At 47.2% G+C, this 15,345-nt stretch overlaps 1 protein-coding gene across 1 annotated transcript in view; it reads left to right on the top strand.

The window, feature by feature from the left end:
- MDGA2 (MAM domain containing glycosylphosphatidylinositol anchor 2) overlaps positions 1–15,345 on the top strand; it is a 340,235-nt gene that overhangs the window by 226,386 nt on the left and 98,504 nt on the right. The gene's annotated exons all lie outside the window — the stretch shown is intronic.

The following is a 15,345-nucleotide window of genomic DNA, read 5'->3' as shown; positions in this document are numbered from 1 at the left end:
TGGCTCCATTCACCACGATTCTTTGGGCCCGGCTATCCAGCCAGTTTCTAACCCAACGAAGCGTGCACCAGTCCAAGCCAAGAGCAGCCAGTTTCTTGAGGAGAATGCTGTGGGAAACAGTGTCAAAAGCCTTGCTGAAGTCAAGGTAGACCACATCCACAGCCTTTCCCTCATCCACCCAGCGCGTCACTCTGTCATAGAAGGAGATCAGGTTCGTCAGGCATGACCTGCCTTTCATAAAGCCATGCTGACTGGGCCTGATCGCCTGCTTCCCCTTCAAGTGCTGCATGATGACTCTCAGGAGGATCTGCTCCATGAGCTTTCCTGGCACTGAGGTCAAACTGACAGGCCTGTAGTTTCCCGGGTCTGCCCTCCGGCCCTTCTTGTAGATGGGCGTCACATTTGCTAGCCGCCAGTCGATTGGGACCTCCCCCGATAGCCAGGACTGTTGATAAATGATGGACAGTGGCTTGGCCAGCTCCTCTGCCAGTTCCCTCAGTACCCTAGGGTGGATCCCATCCGGCCCCATCGACTTGTGCACATCTAAGTGCCGTAGCAGGTCACCAACCAGTTCTTCATGGATAATGAGGGCCACATCCTGCTCCCCATCCCCTTCCACCAGCTCAGGGTACTGAGTATCCAGAGAACAACCGGTATTGCTGCTAAAGACTGAGGCAAAGAAGGCATTGAGCACCTCCGCCTTTTCCTCATCTCTTGTAACTAAGTTTCCCCCCGCATCCAGTAAAGGATGGAGATTCTCCTTAGTCCTCCTTTTTGTGTTGATGTATTTATAGAAACGTTTTTTGTTATCTTTAACGGCAGTAGCCAGATTGAGCTCCAGATGAGCTTTGGCCTTCCTAATTTTGTACCTGCACAGCCTCGCTACTTCTTTAAAGTCCTCCTTAGTGGCCTGCCCACTTTTCCAAAGCTTATAAACCCTCTTTTTCCTCCTAAGATCAAGCCACAATTCTCTGTTGAGCCAGGCCGGTCTTCTTCCCCGCCAGCTCGTCTTTGGGCACGTGGGGACAGACCGTTCCTGCGCCATTAAGACTTCCCTCTTGAAGAGCGCCCAGCCTTCCTGGACCCCTCTGCCCTTCAGAACCGCCTCCCAAGGGACTCCACCAACCAGTGTCCTGAGCAGCTCAAAGTCAGCCCTCCGAAAGTCCAATACAGCGGTTTTACTGGTCCCCTTCCTGGCCTCGCCAAGAATAGTGAACTCCACCATTGCATGGTCACTCTGCCCGAGACAGCTCCCGACGATCACGTCCTCCACCAGTCCTTCTCTGTTTGTGAAGAGAAGGTCTAGCGGGGCACCTCCCCTGGTAGGCTCACTAACCAGCTGCGTCAGGAAGCTATCTTCCACGCTCTCCAGAAACCTCCTAGACTGCTTTCTCAGGGCTGTGTTGTGCTTCCAGGATATGTCAGGGAAGTTGAAGTCCCCCACGAGTACAAGAGCTGATGATTTTGCAACCTCTGTCAGCTGCCTGTAGAATTCCTCATCCGTCTCCTCATCCTGGTTCGGCGGTCTATAGCAGACCCCGACCAGGACACTAGCCTTGTTGTCCCTGCCGATCCTAACCCAAAGGGACTCGACCTTGTCATTCCCAACCTCGAGTTCTACAACCTCGAAAGACTCTCTAATATAGAGAGCCACAATGCTCCAAGCCATTATTCCTTGTTCCATGGCTACACTCCTTTATAGAATCCCAGCTTTCTTTTAGGCCACTTTTACGGGTGAGGTTAGGTGGCAAAAGTGCAGGACCTAGCAAATGGCAGCCTGATCTACCTTGTTCCACATGTTCCACGTGACCTTTTCCAGCTCAGGCTCTAGCCTCTGATCACTGGAACATAGAATCACAGAAATATTAAGGCTGGAAAACACTTCCAAGATCATCTGGTCCAACCATCCCCTACCACCAGTGTCACCCACTAAATCATGTCTCTGTGCACCAAGGTCCAAGCTTTCCTTGAACACCCCCAGGGACAGTGACTCGACCACTCCCAGGGCAACCCGTCCCAATGCCTGACTGCTCTTTCTGAGAAGGAATGTCTCCTCGTTGTTTTAATTGTTGAAGAGTAGTGCTCTTTGTTCAATTCTTTGTTTTAATTGTTGAAGAGGAGGGGCATGACATTTCCATCTTTCCACTCACCAGGGACATCACCCAGTGCCAAGACTTTTCAGCTATGATAGAGAGAGGCTTGGGAACTCCATCAGCCGGTTCCCTCAGGACCCTGGGATTCACAGAATCACAGAATCACAGAATTTCTAGGTTGGAACAGACCTCAAGATCATCGAGTCCAACCTCTCACCTAACACTAACAGTCCCCACTAAACCGTATCCCTAAGCTCTACATCTAAACATCTTTTAAAGACCTCCAGGGATGGTGACTCCACCACTTCGCAGCGCGAAGGGAGCTGGGTCCTCTCTTGTGCCCTCCCTCGAGGCTCTGTGCAGAAGGGCTGCCACCTCTGGCATAAGGGCTGGAGGAAGGGAAAGAAGCACTCACACAACCCCTGAGAATCAGCAAGAGAGTGGTTTATTGCTGGGACGTCTCGCTGGGAAGCCTGCGGCATGTCCATGGTGTTTGGGGGCCCCATCCCAAGCTAATGCTTGGGATGGAGCCTGCGCGACGCCGAGTAGGGGGTGGTCCGGGCACTCCTGCGCCGCTCTTTGTGTGCTTGCAGAGCAGAGAGCAAGGACGCGCTGCGGGGGTCCCAGCTCTGTTCTGGTGGAGGGGGATCCACCTCCATCGGCTCCTCCACGTCTTCCCGTGGATCCAGCTCCATGGGCTCCACGGTGCTGGGCAGAAGGCTAAGCCAGTCCTTGCCCGGGACTGCCCAGACGGGCTGCCTTCCATCCGTCATGTTTTCCGGCCAGGGTGCCGAGCCAGGGGGTCGGCCAGTTCCACGCCTTGGTCCTGTGCCACTGTTGGCTTGGTTTTGATGCGTGGCTGCGACGCTGCTGACTGGATTCTGGCCTTGGCTGGGTCCCGCGCTCTGTTCAGGATGGTAGGCACGCCTCTGCTCCCCGCGTCGTTCTTGCTGGTGGTCCTGCCTTTGCCTCTTATCACTGTGGTGGCCATGGGAAGGCCCAGGTGCCCCGTCGCTGTATTGTTGAGGGGATGGCCTGTTCCCTGCATCGCTGCGGTGCCAATGGTACCGCTTGTAGGTGTCTGGGCTTGCACGGTAGGCACGTGTCTGCTCCATGCGGCTGTCTGGCCGATGTGCCTGCCTTCGCCCCATGCCATCGCTGCGCCAGTTGGAAGACCCATGCCCCGAGTCGCTGTCAGGTTTAGGGCAGGGACGGCGCACGGCTTGGAGCTGCTGCTGGTTGAGCCCATCCTTGCTGGGTCTTGGCTGCACGCGATGCCTTTGATCGGGAGACCTTTCCATGCGGGGTGCCGAATCACGGGGTCGTCGACTTTCATACCTGGGTGCCATGCCACTGTGCGGTGGATTTCCCCTTGTGGCTCCGCTGCTGACGTCCCATTTCTGGCCGTGCCTGGGTCCCACTCTGTGTTGTGGGCTAGGGGCACGCCTCTGCTGCATGCGGCTGTCCGGCCGATGTTCCTGCCTTCCCCCCTCGCGACTACTGCATGCATTGTAAGGCCCATGGCCCGAGTCGCTGTGAGGTTTAGGGGAAGGGCGACGCACGGCTTGCACGTGAAGTGTGAGCCCGTCCTTGCTGGGTCCTGGCCGCACGCGATGCTGTTGATCGGGAGACCTCTCCGTGCGGGGTGCCGAATAATGGGGTCGTTCGCTCCCACGCCTTGGTCCCGCTCCACTGCGCGCTTCCTCTCCACGTGTGGGCCCGACGCTGCCACGCCTGGGCCCCGCACTGCGTTGCGTGCTATAGTCACGCCTGTGCTCCTTGCGGCGCTCCGGCTGCTGGTCCTGCCTGTGCCTCACGCCGCCGTTTTGTCTAGAAGAAGGCCCAGGCCCCCTGTCGCTGGATGGTCGAGGGGCCGGCCTGTTCCCCGCATCGTTGCGGTGCCCTTGGGACCGCTTACGGGTGTCTGCGGGCTGGGTGCCAGAGCTGCCCTGGGCACTGGTGTCTCTTGTGCCTCCGGCGCTCTGCCTCTGCCCATTCATCTTCTTCTCCTCCTCGGCTGCTTTCCTTGCTGGTGCTCGCTGCGACTGAATTGCCGTCCGCTCACACCAACGAGGGCCGCCTCTCGCCTTGCTGCTTTGGCTCTTCCTTCTGCCACGGATGCGGCTGTCAGAGGGCCTCGAAGCTCAGCGAGTGGCGGGCCAGCGGCACGGGGCCCCTTTTATAGGGCCCGCAGCAAAGGCGGGGCAGTGGTGGCCACTGTGACCTCAGCAAGCCCCTGTGATGGAGGGGCCTGTGCGTGGCCAAATTTGGGGGGCTGTGTTGGGAGTGGTCTGGGAGATGCCCTCACGTGGAGGAAGAAGGAGGGTTTTGGGGGCTGAGGGCCCCTTTTCTGGGGCTGGCTTCCCCGGGTCATTTGGCTCACCAGAGAGAAAGGCTGCCCCCTATCACACGGACTGCCCTGCACCTCCCATCCTGTGCCCTGGGTTTATTTTTAACACTGGTTTTTAAGTAATTTTATTCTTTATGAAAAAGGAGAGAAGCAAGGTGCATTTTCAAACCTAATTCCCATCTGCGCTTGTTCTCCGAGTGAAGAATTTCTTCCCCACATCACATCTAATCTAAATCTCCCCTCCATTTGCTCCAAGCCATTATTCCTTGTTCCATGGCTACACTCCTTTATAGAATCCCAGCTTTCTTTTAGGCCACTTTTACGGGTGAGGTTAGGTGGCAAAAGTGCAGGACCTAGCAAATGGCAGCCCGATCTACCTTGTTCCACATGTTCCACGTGACCTTTTCCAGGTGCCCTGTCGCTGTATTGTTGAGGGGATGGCCTGTTCCCTGCATCGCTGCGGTGCCAATGGTACCGCTTGTAGGTGTCTGGGCTTGCACGGTAGGCACGTGTCTGCCTACTAAGGTTGGAAAACCCCTCCACAGTCATCTGGTCCAACCATCCCCCTACCACAAGTGTCACCCACAAACCCATGTCTACCACATCTAACCTTTCCTCGAACAATTCTGTGATTCTGTGATACAAAAGCCATATTTCCTAGTGGTAAGCATAGAGTTAGCTCCAGTGATTTTGGTGTTTTGCTCATTTAAGCCAGAAGAGAATTTGGCTTCAAATGTCAAGAGTAAAATTGTTTGCCTTATAGTAATTCATCTGAATCCTTGCTAGACTTCTGACTTGGATATTAATTAAACAAGGTATGATCAGATCTGTGATTCTCTTCAAAATATTACTTGGTTTGGTAATTTCTGATATCACAATTTTGGATCCATCCAAACATCCAATTTGCTGTCATACTTGTATTTAACCAGATGAAATTTGTTGGTCAAAAAAAAAAATGAAGTGTAGAACCAGTAGCAAAAGCAGTCTCATCTTTTTTTGGTTCTGCATGCTGTCAGGACATGTCAGTTATGAGATGAAAAGTTTTGAGAAAGGTTGTTGGCCCTCTCCTTTGAAGTGATTCTCTTGCATGCGGCTAGCAGTCGCTGAACCTCATGGAGCTCTGAGCCTAAGATCCTTTCATTGCTAATATTCATCTTTTCTCTTTGACACACTTGGTCTAACCCATGAGAATTTGATCGTGGATCAAAGCATCGATGTGTTACAGTGTGTAGGCAGCATGTAGACATCCTGACAGTGAAAAAGCCAACCAGAATAGGAGCATTCATGTTAAATGTTACAAATAAATAAATGAGAAACATCTTCCCTGGTTCTGCCATTCATGCCATGTCAGACAGTTACACAGAACATATCCATACATATCCAGTCATATCTCACTAATCCTCTATTCAAGCTCCTTCACAGGAGCTCAGAAAGCTTTGTTTCTGAAAATTGGTAATTAGCAGTTTATGTCTCCCAGATGTATTATTCAGGATGATTGCCATGACCCATCTCAAAACTTTGTGGCCCTTAGAATATCACTTATTCTGGGACTGGTCCTTCAAAATGCCTCCTTGAAAAGAAATTTTGATAGTTGATTTTTTTTTTTCCTTTTGTTAAAAGAGGGAATTAGCAGTTTATGGATACTCTAAGGGCCTTCTTGATTTTCTTTTCAAATCAAGAAGGGTTTCTCAGGAAAAAAAAAAAAAAAAAAAAAAAGGAAAGAAATTATCCATGTCTGATATGTAATCAGTTCCTGTCAAACTAGAATTCAACAATGTATGCTTGCTGATTGCATCTAGCTAAAAAATGTTGCTTGTTCCCAACCATCTCAAAGATCTCAGTATGCCAACGCATGCGTGTTCTCACAGCAAAAAATAGCATCTTTTATCATGTGGCATACCCAAGGCCATATCCACATGTACTTGGCCTGGGTGCTGTGCCACGCATTACAGTCCAGGGTGAGTGCGTTTGGCACGCTGAGCTGGCATGGAGAGGTTGATGCTGTTGGCATTATAGGAGGTAGGAAAATGCCCAACTACCTGTCTCTGTTTGCATTTGAAAAAACACTTTCTGTAATTTCCTTATGACTGACACATATGCAGTCTGATTTTGTCTTGAAAAAAAAAAAAAAAAAAAAAAAAGTGGAAAAAAAGTATTTATATATATTATAGATCATAGAATCTATGATTGAACCGTTCTATGGTTATTTATATATATACAGTCTGTTCTGTTTCTGGCTGCTGTATATCTGGATGCTATTGTTATACTTATTTTTCTCTCTATATAAAACCTTTCCATGTCTGGTAGGTAATTTTAACTAACTTATTGCTAGTGACAGAGAAACAAAAAGCTGAAGCAAACACATTACATTAAAATAATTGGACATACAGAATACAGAGACTTCATCTCTGTCCCCATTTGAAAACCAGTGCAGAAACTACATTGGGCATCAGAGAATCTATAGAGAAGAGAGAAGAAAGTGCAAGAGAAGCAGAGTTCATTAGTGCTGCTGCTTTTGCAGTGACTTGCTTCATCAGGGGGTTATTTTTAGGCCGAAGTCGAATTCTCAGGGGGTGTGGAGGAGCTTAGTTAGCCCTTCCACTGTAATGCAGATGAGCTAAGTGTATGAGCTGGTGGTGTAACCTTTGTGTTTCCAAAATTATTGTTGTGTCCAAATGTAAGTCAATACTTGGAAATGGTCTTCAGTATTGGGTAAAGCTGTCTCAGGAAGGAAAAATCAGATGAGTAAGGTCAGTAAGGATGCGAAAGCAGAAATTACCAGAATACAACTCACAAAGCCTCAGTTTTGGAGTTGAATTTTGCTTGGATGGGGGTTTGGGGTGTCCAGAATTCTGCAAGAACTGATTCATGAGGTCTCAGGTCCTGCAGCAAAGTTTTCTAACTTCTGACTGAGTCAGAAGCAGAAAATGGCAAAGGTAGTCACTATATTAAAGATTAAGTAAAATGAATATGATCCAAGTAAAAACAGGTTTGCATGCCTAACCTCGAGTTTATGCAAAACTTTCAAAGGAAAATCTAACTTGAGTGAGGAAGTTAAAGGAAAAGTGGGGTAAACTGTGACAATGGTTTGACGAATATTAATGTAAGAAGAGATGGTAGAATAACTGAATTTTGAGGCAAGGGAGATGTGCAATATCCATTTGCATTAACTCTGCAAAACTGTTTTATGTATTGGAAACTGTGATTTCAGTTATGTCTAACAGGTGACTAAAGTGACTGGCTCAGAGAGAAACAGCAACAGATAGTGTTTGATAGCGAAATATTACTCTGAAGGGAGGAGCTCCTCAGAAAGCAGCCCTGGGGACAATGACGTTTAACGTCTCAGTGATGGGGATGGCATAAAAGATGGGCATGTTTTGATGGATATTGCTGGAGCCATGCAGTAAGGTCCACATGCCACAGGGCATTTCCAGGTACTCACTGAAGCTGTCCTGTGGTAGCCAGAAGCAATTTATCTGCACCACTCTTGCACTTTGTCTGGGCTTTTATTTCTCATTCTCAAAAGTAAATTTGATCAAAGCCCAGCAGTAGACAAATGCCAAACTTGCATCATTCTCCGTTAACAGAATTCTTCCTGGGAGGTATTGTTCATGAGGAGGAAAATAAAGTTATCACATAGAAAGGACCTTGGTGATTTCAGAAATGCAAGAAAGTTTTGTAGGTTAAAATGAAAGTTACTGTTCTTGGAGACCAAGACAGAGGCACTGCTTACATTGGTTGTTTGTTAGTGTTTGGAATGGACGTAGAGAAGGGTTTGACGGGCTGCAGTAGTTAATCCAGAGATCACCAAAGTCTTGCTAGCATGGAAACCCGATCCTAGGATGTGCTGGCAGGTATATACCCAATGGAAAGAGAAACATCTCTCTGATCCTTTCTGTAAGACAGCGTCAAGACCTCATCCGTGTGTTTGAGTGTATGTTTGTGATGATTGGACTTGAAATGGAACGTGTGCAAAGGAGGACTTGATGTTACAGGACAAGACTAAAATAATTTGTCAGGAAATACCAAGAGATGCAATTGCACTGTGAATGTAGATAGTGGGGCTGACAGAAATGGAAAATAAATGCTTAAAGCTATAAAATCCACTGTTGATGCAAGAAGATAGAGGTCTACCTATCGATCAAATGCATGAAGGCTTTTAATAATGACGGGAGTGAGATTTATCGGAGGGTTTGTACCTAGCTGACAATGATAGCTGGGCAGTGGATTGGTCAAACAACGTGTTCCTGCATGCAGCACCTATTTGTGAAAGTCTCACAAGTTGTTACAGTCAGAAAGGACTACTGTTGGTGTGTGCAAACACCACAAGAAACCAGGGCTTCCTACAGAAGAGATCAGCAGTACCAAAAACATGGTTCCTCCTGCTTTGCTTCTCCAGTTGTGCAACATATCCGTGCATTACAAAATGCATATAAAATCATAGAATCGTAGGATCACAGAATATTGGAATTCCTGAATTGGAAGGGACCCACAAAGATCATCAAATCCAACTCCTAGCTCCACACAGCACCACCCAAAAACCAGGCCCTATGTTTGAGAGCGGTGTCCAAACACTTCTTGGCCTCCGGCAGGCTCGGTGCAGTGCCCACTGCCCTGGGCAGCCTGTGCCAGTGCCAGACCACCTCTGGGTGCAGACCCTTTCCCTAACCCCCAGCCTGACCCTCCCCTGTCCCAGCTCCATGCCGTTCCCTCGGGCCCTGTCGCTGTCCCCAGAGAGCAGAGCTCAGCGCCTGCCCCTCCGCTCCCTGTGAGGGAGCTGCAGGCCGCCATGAGGCCTCCCCTCGGCCTGCTCTGCTCGGGGCTGAGCAAACCCGGGGACCTCAGCCGCTCCTCATACGTCTTGTCCTCCAGATCCTTTATCATTTTGAGATGTTACTTATGAGTTACAAATCATGGAATTTAGTCTGTATCTGTGTAATTGACTCATTTGACTAACCCATACCTAGTGGGAAAGAGAGACAACATCTATGAAGTGAAGTGGTAGAAGAAAGAAAGAAACCACAAGGCATTCAGGAAGGACATGCCACTGCATTTTTCATAGCAATGAGGCAGAATAAACCCAGCAATGCTACTAACTATGCAGAGCTCCAGTATACATCTAACACAAGCCCTAGTGGAGTTCAGAAAGGAAATGAAAACGGAGAATAACATATTTCTTCAATAACCTTGAGAATTCAATTTTGGAGATAAAACAGAGCTTGATAAAATTGGTTGAGAGGCTAGATGAACTAGAACAGTAGAAGAAACAGCTGGAAGAAAGAGAATATCAATATATAGATTTACTGAAAACAAAAAGGCAATTATGTGTAAAACATTGGAAAAAAAAAAAAAACTTGGAAGAAATAATGTAAAATTTTATGGAATCCTAGGGGAGGAAGAAAACAATTAAATGTTGGACTTTATTCCCTTCTGCATAAAATTGCTGGACACGAGACAAATCTGTCTGCCCAAAACACAGCCTCAGAAACAGAGGCTATATTCTTTATTTATGCATTTGTTTATTTATTTGTGCATGTATTTATTTATTCAAAATTGAATCTGAATACAAATCCTAGCCCAAGTTTCACAAGCAGAGCCCATTTCCTTCAATAGGCAGTGTCTTATTAGCCGTCTTCCCGATGGGGATTAAATTATTCACAGCAATCATCCCTAGGAAAATACAAATGAACTCTTAAAAATATGTTCTCGTGCTGTTATATTAGTGCAGATCTTCTCACAGTGGTTTCATTTCAGAACAAGTGTCTGTTTTAATGCCGGCCATTAAAGTGCAGATCATTTGGCCTCAGCCTCGTTTAAGACGTGGGATATTGTGTGCTTAGTGCTTTTTAGGAGCTTTTGGGCTCATTGCTCGTTTGGGGCTTGCTCAGGGGTTGCCAGCAGGTGGAGGGAGGGCTCAGCCCTTCTGCTACCTCCTGTGTTAGGTGCTGGGGTTTGGGCTGATCATGCTCTGCTTTGGCAGCATTGCAGCTACTGTGTCTTTTTTGGGGTCTCCAGGGAGGGAGTGCCAGGGAGGGCATTTTTCATCACGGGGAACAACCAAATAAGCTAACCCAAAGAGTTCACCATACCATCACCAAAAATTAATCTAGTGGTAAATATCTGCCAGCATATGCACATGTGCAGAAATGGGGTGAAACGGATATGGGATCTGTGGGGGAAGGAAGAATGGGTCCCCCTGGTCTCTCACAGGAGGGAAGGCAGAGCCTGAGACTGATTGCTTTTAACAATCCTACCTCCTTCAGGGAGCAGGCTAAGGCAAAGGATTTTTAAAAATAAATGTGCGGAATTGTTTGAAGCCCATTTTTCAATCCATCTTTGAATCAGAGATACAGTAGGCACCGACATACATAAATTTTAGCCTACACAATTTATTCAGCTTGGTTTCTTTTGGATCTGATGCGGGACAGACCTGGTAGGCTCAGACTTGCATGTGAGGGACTGGGGATGGTCATACCCAGCCCCCTGGGAGATCAGGGGCTGCAGGACCAGCTGTGGCTGAAGTTTGCTGTCCATGTTGGGATCACCAGCTCGTCTCTGTTGGGGCTGTTACATCACGTTGCTGCCCCCAGTGAGCCTTGCTGCCTCCATCGGTGTGACTCTGTCAATATTTCTTCATTTGAAATAGTTTATTCCCCTTTGAATCCCTGAGGTGAATAATGGAAAGGAGAACTTTGGGAGTTTTGTTGTTGTATTGGTGCTTTCTCTGGAGTCTGTATGTTCCAAAGTAAATACACAGGTCAACAGCAATGACCCAAATCCAGCAAATGGCTCTTTGTTGGGCAAACCTGCTAGATATACCACTCAGGACTGACTTATTTTCCTCTTGGTAGAAGTGATCTGTAATGGATACTGCAGGTTTTTAGGAATACCCAGTGTATGTACTGTGCCTGCATTTGCTGTGTTTTATTTTTAGGGAGCTGCACATTTCAGTAGAGGGGGCAGCAGATACATTTTCTGCAGTGCCCATTGTGTTTTCGTTCTCAATTGAATTATGGTATGTTCAAAATCACCAGCGGAGCTGTCATAGCCCCCAGCTCATTAGATGATCTAATATGATGTTTTCAGCGAGCTATCTTAACAAAGCAGACACTGTCTGTGGATTAAAGTGTCATAGAAGCTTTAGAAACCGATTTCTGTGCTGGCTTTGTTTTGCTTTATTGTGGTTTTGTGTTGTTGTTGTTACTGTTTTTCAATACTCTTCCAGGAAGACCCATCCCAAGCCATGGGCTAATGGTCGGAGACTAATATTTTTAAGTCTGTGTATTACAGAGTTCAGAGAAAGGATTTGCTCATGCTAAAGTCCTTGTTACTAGGGCACATTTCCTGACAGCTGTTTATACAAGTTATACACTTGTATGTATGAGTGTTTATACAAGCAGGAACAAGCAGAAACTCCTAGGATAAGATCCAAGCCCAGCAGCCTGCAGAACCTGGGCGTTTCCACTCCTGGTGTGTGCTTCCAGGCAGTGCCTGAGCCAAAATGGTCGTTTTGATAAGATCCTTTCAAAACAAAAAGAGATATTCAAACCCAAATGGCTGGAGGTGGAAACAAGTGACTGACATCTTCTAAACCAAAATTTCAGAAATAAATGCCTAGATTTTGCTCTGAATTAGCATATAAGTATTAAAATGTTCTTAAAGCTTTGGGGATCAAACTTGTTGCTTATTTGTGTGTTTCCCTAGGGCATTAAAATCTTAAAAATGTTAAAAGGCAACCATTCTCCAGTGATTTTCATTCTGACATAGAGCAAAGACCAGCCCCAAAACACGGCATTTTTTTTCTGGACAGGAGCTGTTGTCTGCTGGGCAGGCCCATTAATTCGGTGCTATCTGCCGGGCACAGCAGCCTGCACAGCAGCCTCTCCAAAAGCTGCCTGAGTGGCATCACAAAGTTGTCTTTGTCCTTAAGAAAATGCAATTACATCAAGAAATTGCTTTGAGGATACCACTATGGTAAGAATTAATTAGTGGGGGCATTCTGGGAGTACGGAGATAACCGAACTGCTCCATGTGAACCAAACTCAACCATGAGGGGAGGAGCAGGGGCAGCGCAGTGACGGGGTTCACCCAGCCTTTGTGTCCCCATAGATGCCGTGGGACTGAGGAGCTGCGGTTGGGAAATGGAGGGTCAGGAGAGAAGAAGAGGTGAAAGCTGGGCTGTGCATGGAGCACGAGCTGTAGCTCTGGTCTGTCTTGGTGAGCTGGGACATGGACTTTTGGTCTTGACAACAAAATCTGAGCAGTTATGAGCCTACATGAGAAAGTCTCTGGCTGGGAACTGAGCAGAACAACAAGCAAGGTGTAGGCAGGTAGAAAGGAAAGAAAGAAAGAAGCATGAAAGCATGAAAGCAAGATAGCTGAATTAAAAGTATGAGAGTTCCTGTCCTCTTGAACCCCCACCATCAAGTTTTTATGCAGTTACTGATTGCAGCCCATCCTGGAGCCGTAATCTGGTTTACCACAACACATATTCACGTTCTAAAACAAATGCATAAATTAGTATTTTTCACGGCACTTGCAAGAACTGAACAAGTTTAACAGTCGGCTTAAGGGCAATTCTTTCCTCTACATTGCCCAACAGAGAAGCATTTCTCGTGCTACCTCCTCTCCCTTGAAGGCCACATCATCCAGACCTGTTCTGTGTCTTCCAGAGGAGGTGAAAAGAGTTGAGAGAAACAGTTTAATTACAAAAGTAGTATAACTCCTGGTAGTCTGGTACTCTGTTCGTACACAAAACATGCGTGGCTTTCCTAAAGGATGGAAGGAGGCAAACATTGGCAGTCAGATGTAAGGTACAGTGTGTGATGGGGAGGACAGCATCCATTTACTTTCAAGCTGGGAAATGACTTCAGCCCATCTTGTCCCTGGTGCTCGTTCTTTTTTCCAGCACATCAGTATTCTGGGCTGTTAGCAAGCAACTGCCGAGGCACTTTGGTATCCATCTGCCAGGTCTGTAGAGCAGCAGGGAAGGAAACCAGCACGTGAGCTGATGGTTTTGCTGGACTGAGGACAGACCCTGCCGTGCAGAGGATAGGCTTTAGCACTGATGTGTGAGACCACAATTAGAAACATCTGCTGGGCTGCTTTGGCCCTTGCTGCAGGAGGTGCTCTCCATGTCTCCTGTCCAGAGCTTGCTGCCATGCCCCCGTACGCTGCCGTTTCGAGCAGTCTCCACTGTTCCCTGGGGGTTGGTCTGGTATATCCCATAATACCCTACAGATCCCTGCTGCAGGCACCATGCTGCTCTTCTTGATTCTCAGACATGTTTATTTTTCAGTCGCTTGTCCAGTGTGATGCTGGAGCAATGTAGGCAGCAATTATCCAGGTAGCACTGAATGGAGGGTTTGGGTGGGGGAGGCAGATGTTTAGCTACATCTGGAAGAAAATTGTAAATGTCGATACTCTCTTCAGGCTGGAAATAGAAATGAATCCTGAATTTCCAGTGAAGGCACCAAACAGTTTGCCTCAGTAAAAAATAAAAATAAAAATAAATAAAAATAAAAATAAAATAAATCTGAACTAAATCTGTATGCTTGTGGGAGGAAGTGATTTTCCTTTTCATCCTATAAAACTATGTCTGATGCCTTCATTTGCAATGGCATTTCCTCTTGTGTCCAAGGATTTTCACCGATCACATACCTTCAGGAACAAGTGTGATCAACAAAGCGGCTGGGATCTGGGGTGCTTTTGCAGGAGTGAAAGAGGTTTGCTATGTCTTCTTCTGAAGTGCTTCACTATATGAATACCTCCTGTACAACTGCTGCAACACATGTAGGGTACATTTTGGGGAGCCACCCTAAACATCAGTCTACAATGTAAGTCTGTGTAGCAGGAACTAACCTATTGTTTAATGCAGAGTCAGGTGGCATGACGGGAAGAGGCTGAGACCATCAGCACATAGTACATGCTATGATTAGCACAACCCAAGTACTCTGAACATGGCAAGAGGTGAAGGGGTCACCAAAGCACCCTGGAACAGGCAGGTCAGAATATATTGGGGTATCTGCTGATGTTCTTTAGTCATTTACATGATAGACCCATGTCTCTCTCCCTGCTTAACATGATGATTTTGATCTGTCTTTCACTATACGTTGATGTGATAGAGTGTAGTGAGCTCTAGGTGGTTGGCGTTTTCACCCAGGTATAAATTACTGTTTCTAACTGTGAAAGTCACAAATACAAAGCTGGGAAGTAGGGATGGGAGCTGTGCTCTTGCAAGTGAGAAACAGAGGGTGTGCAGGGTGCCCCTGGCCAATTCTCAAGGAATTTTGTTCCACCAGTGTGTGGGAAAGTGATTCATTCACCTTGTCCCTAAGATATGCTGCTGCAGTTAAATATCTTCAGGGCTCAGCAGAGCAATTCCCACAGCAGGATTGCAGAGATCAGATTTAAGCTTCTCTCCCATGAGCTATAGGCACCAAACACATTATTTCTCCACCTATTCCAATTTGTGTGCCACCATCTCAGATTTACAAAACGGAGGGCAAACAATTCAAACGGAGTAAACACACTCAAAACCAGTCATTCTGCCTCAGCTGAGGGCACCTTGTCCTGCTCGTGTTGCTGAGGGCTTATTCTCCTCCTCTTGCTTTCTTTGTTGGCCATGAGGAATGGTCCAACGGAGAAGTGGCAGCCTTGGCTGAGATTCGGCTTTCTTTATTAAACAAGGCTCTGCTCTAATGAATTCCTTTTCTGAACCCATCCTACAGGAGTATCCCTGAGCTGTTCTCTTCTGGCACTAATCTCTCACCTACTTATTTTCTTATATTTTCTCTTAAGCTTTCCAGACGTTGTCTTTGCAACCTGAAAGATGATTTGTCCTCTAGTTCAGAGCCCATTCCCTCTCGTTTTCACTGTCTGTAACTGTGTCCCAGGCTCAGA

This window comes from Aythya fuligula, chromosome 5 (assembly GCF_009819795.1).
Source record: "Aythya fuligula isolate bAytFul2 chromosome 5, bAytFul2.pri, whole genome shotgun sequence".
In the NCBI taxonomy this organism is placed as follows: Eukaryota; Metazoa; Chordata; class Aves; order Anseriformes; family Anatidae; genus Aythya; species Aythya fuligula.
Note: the sequence above shows the minus strand (reverse complement) of the source record. Positions and strands in the feature narration are given on the sequence as shown.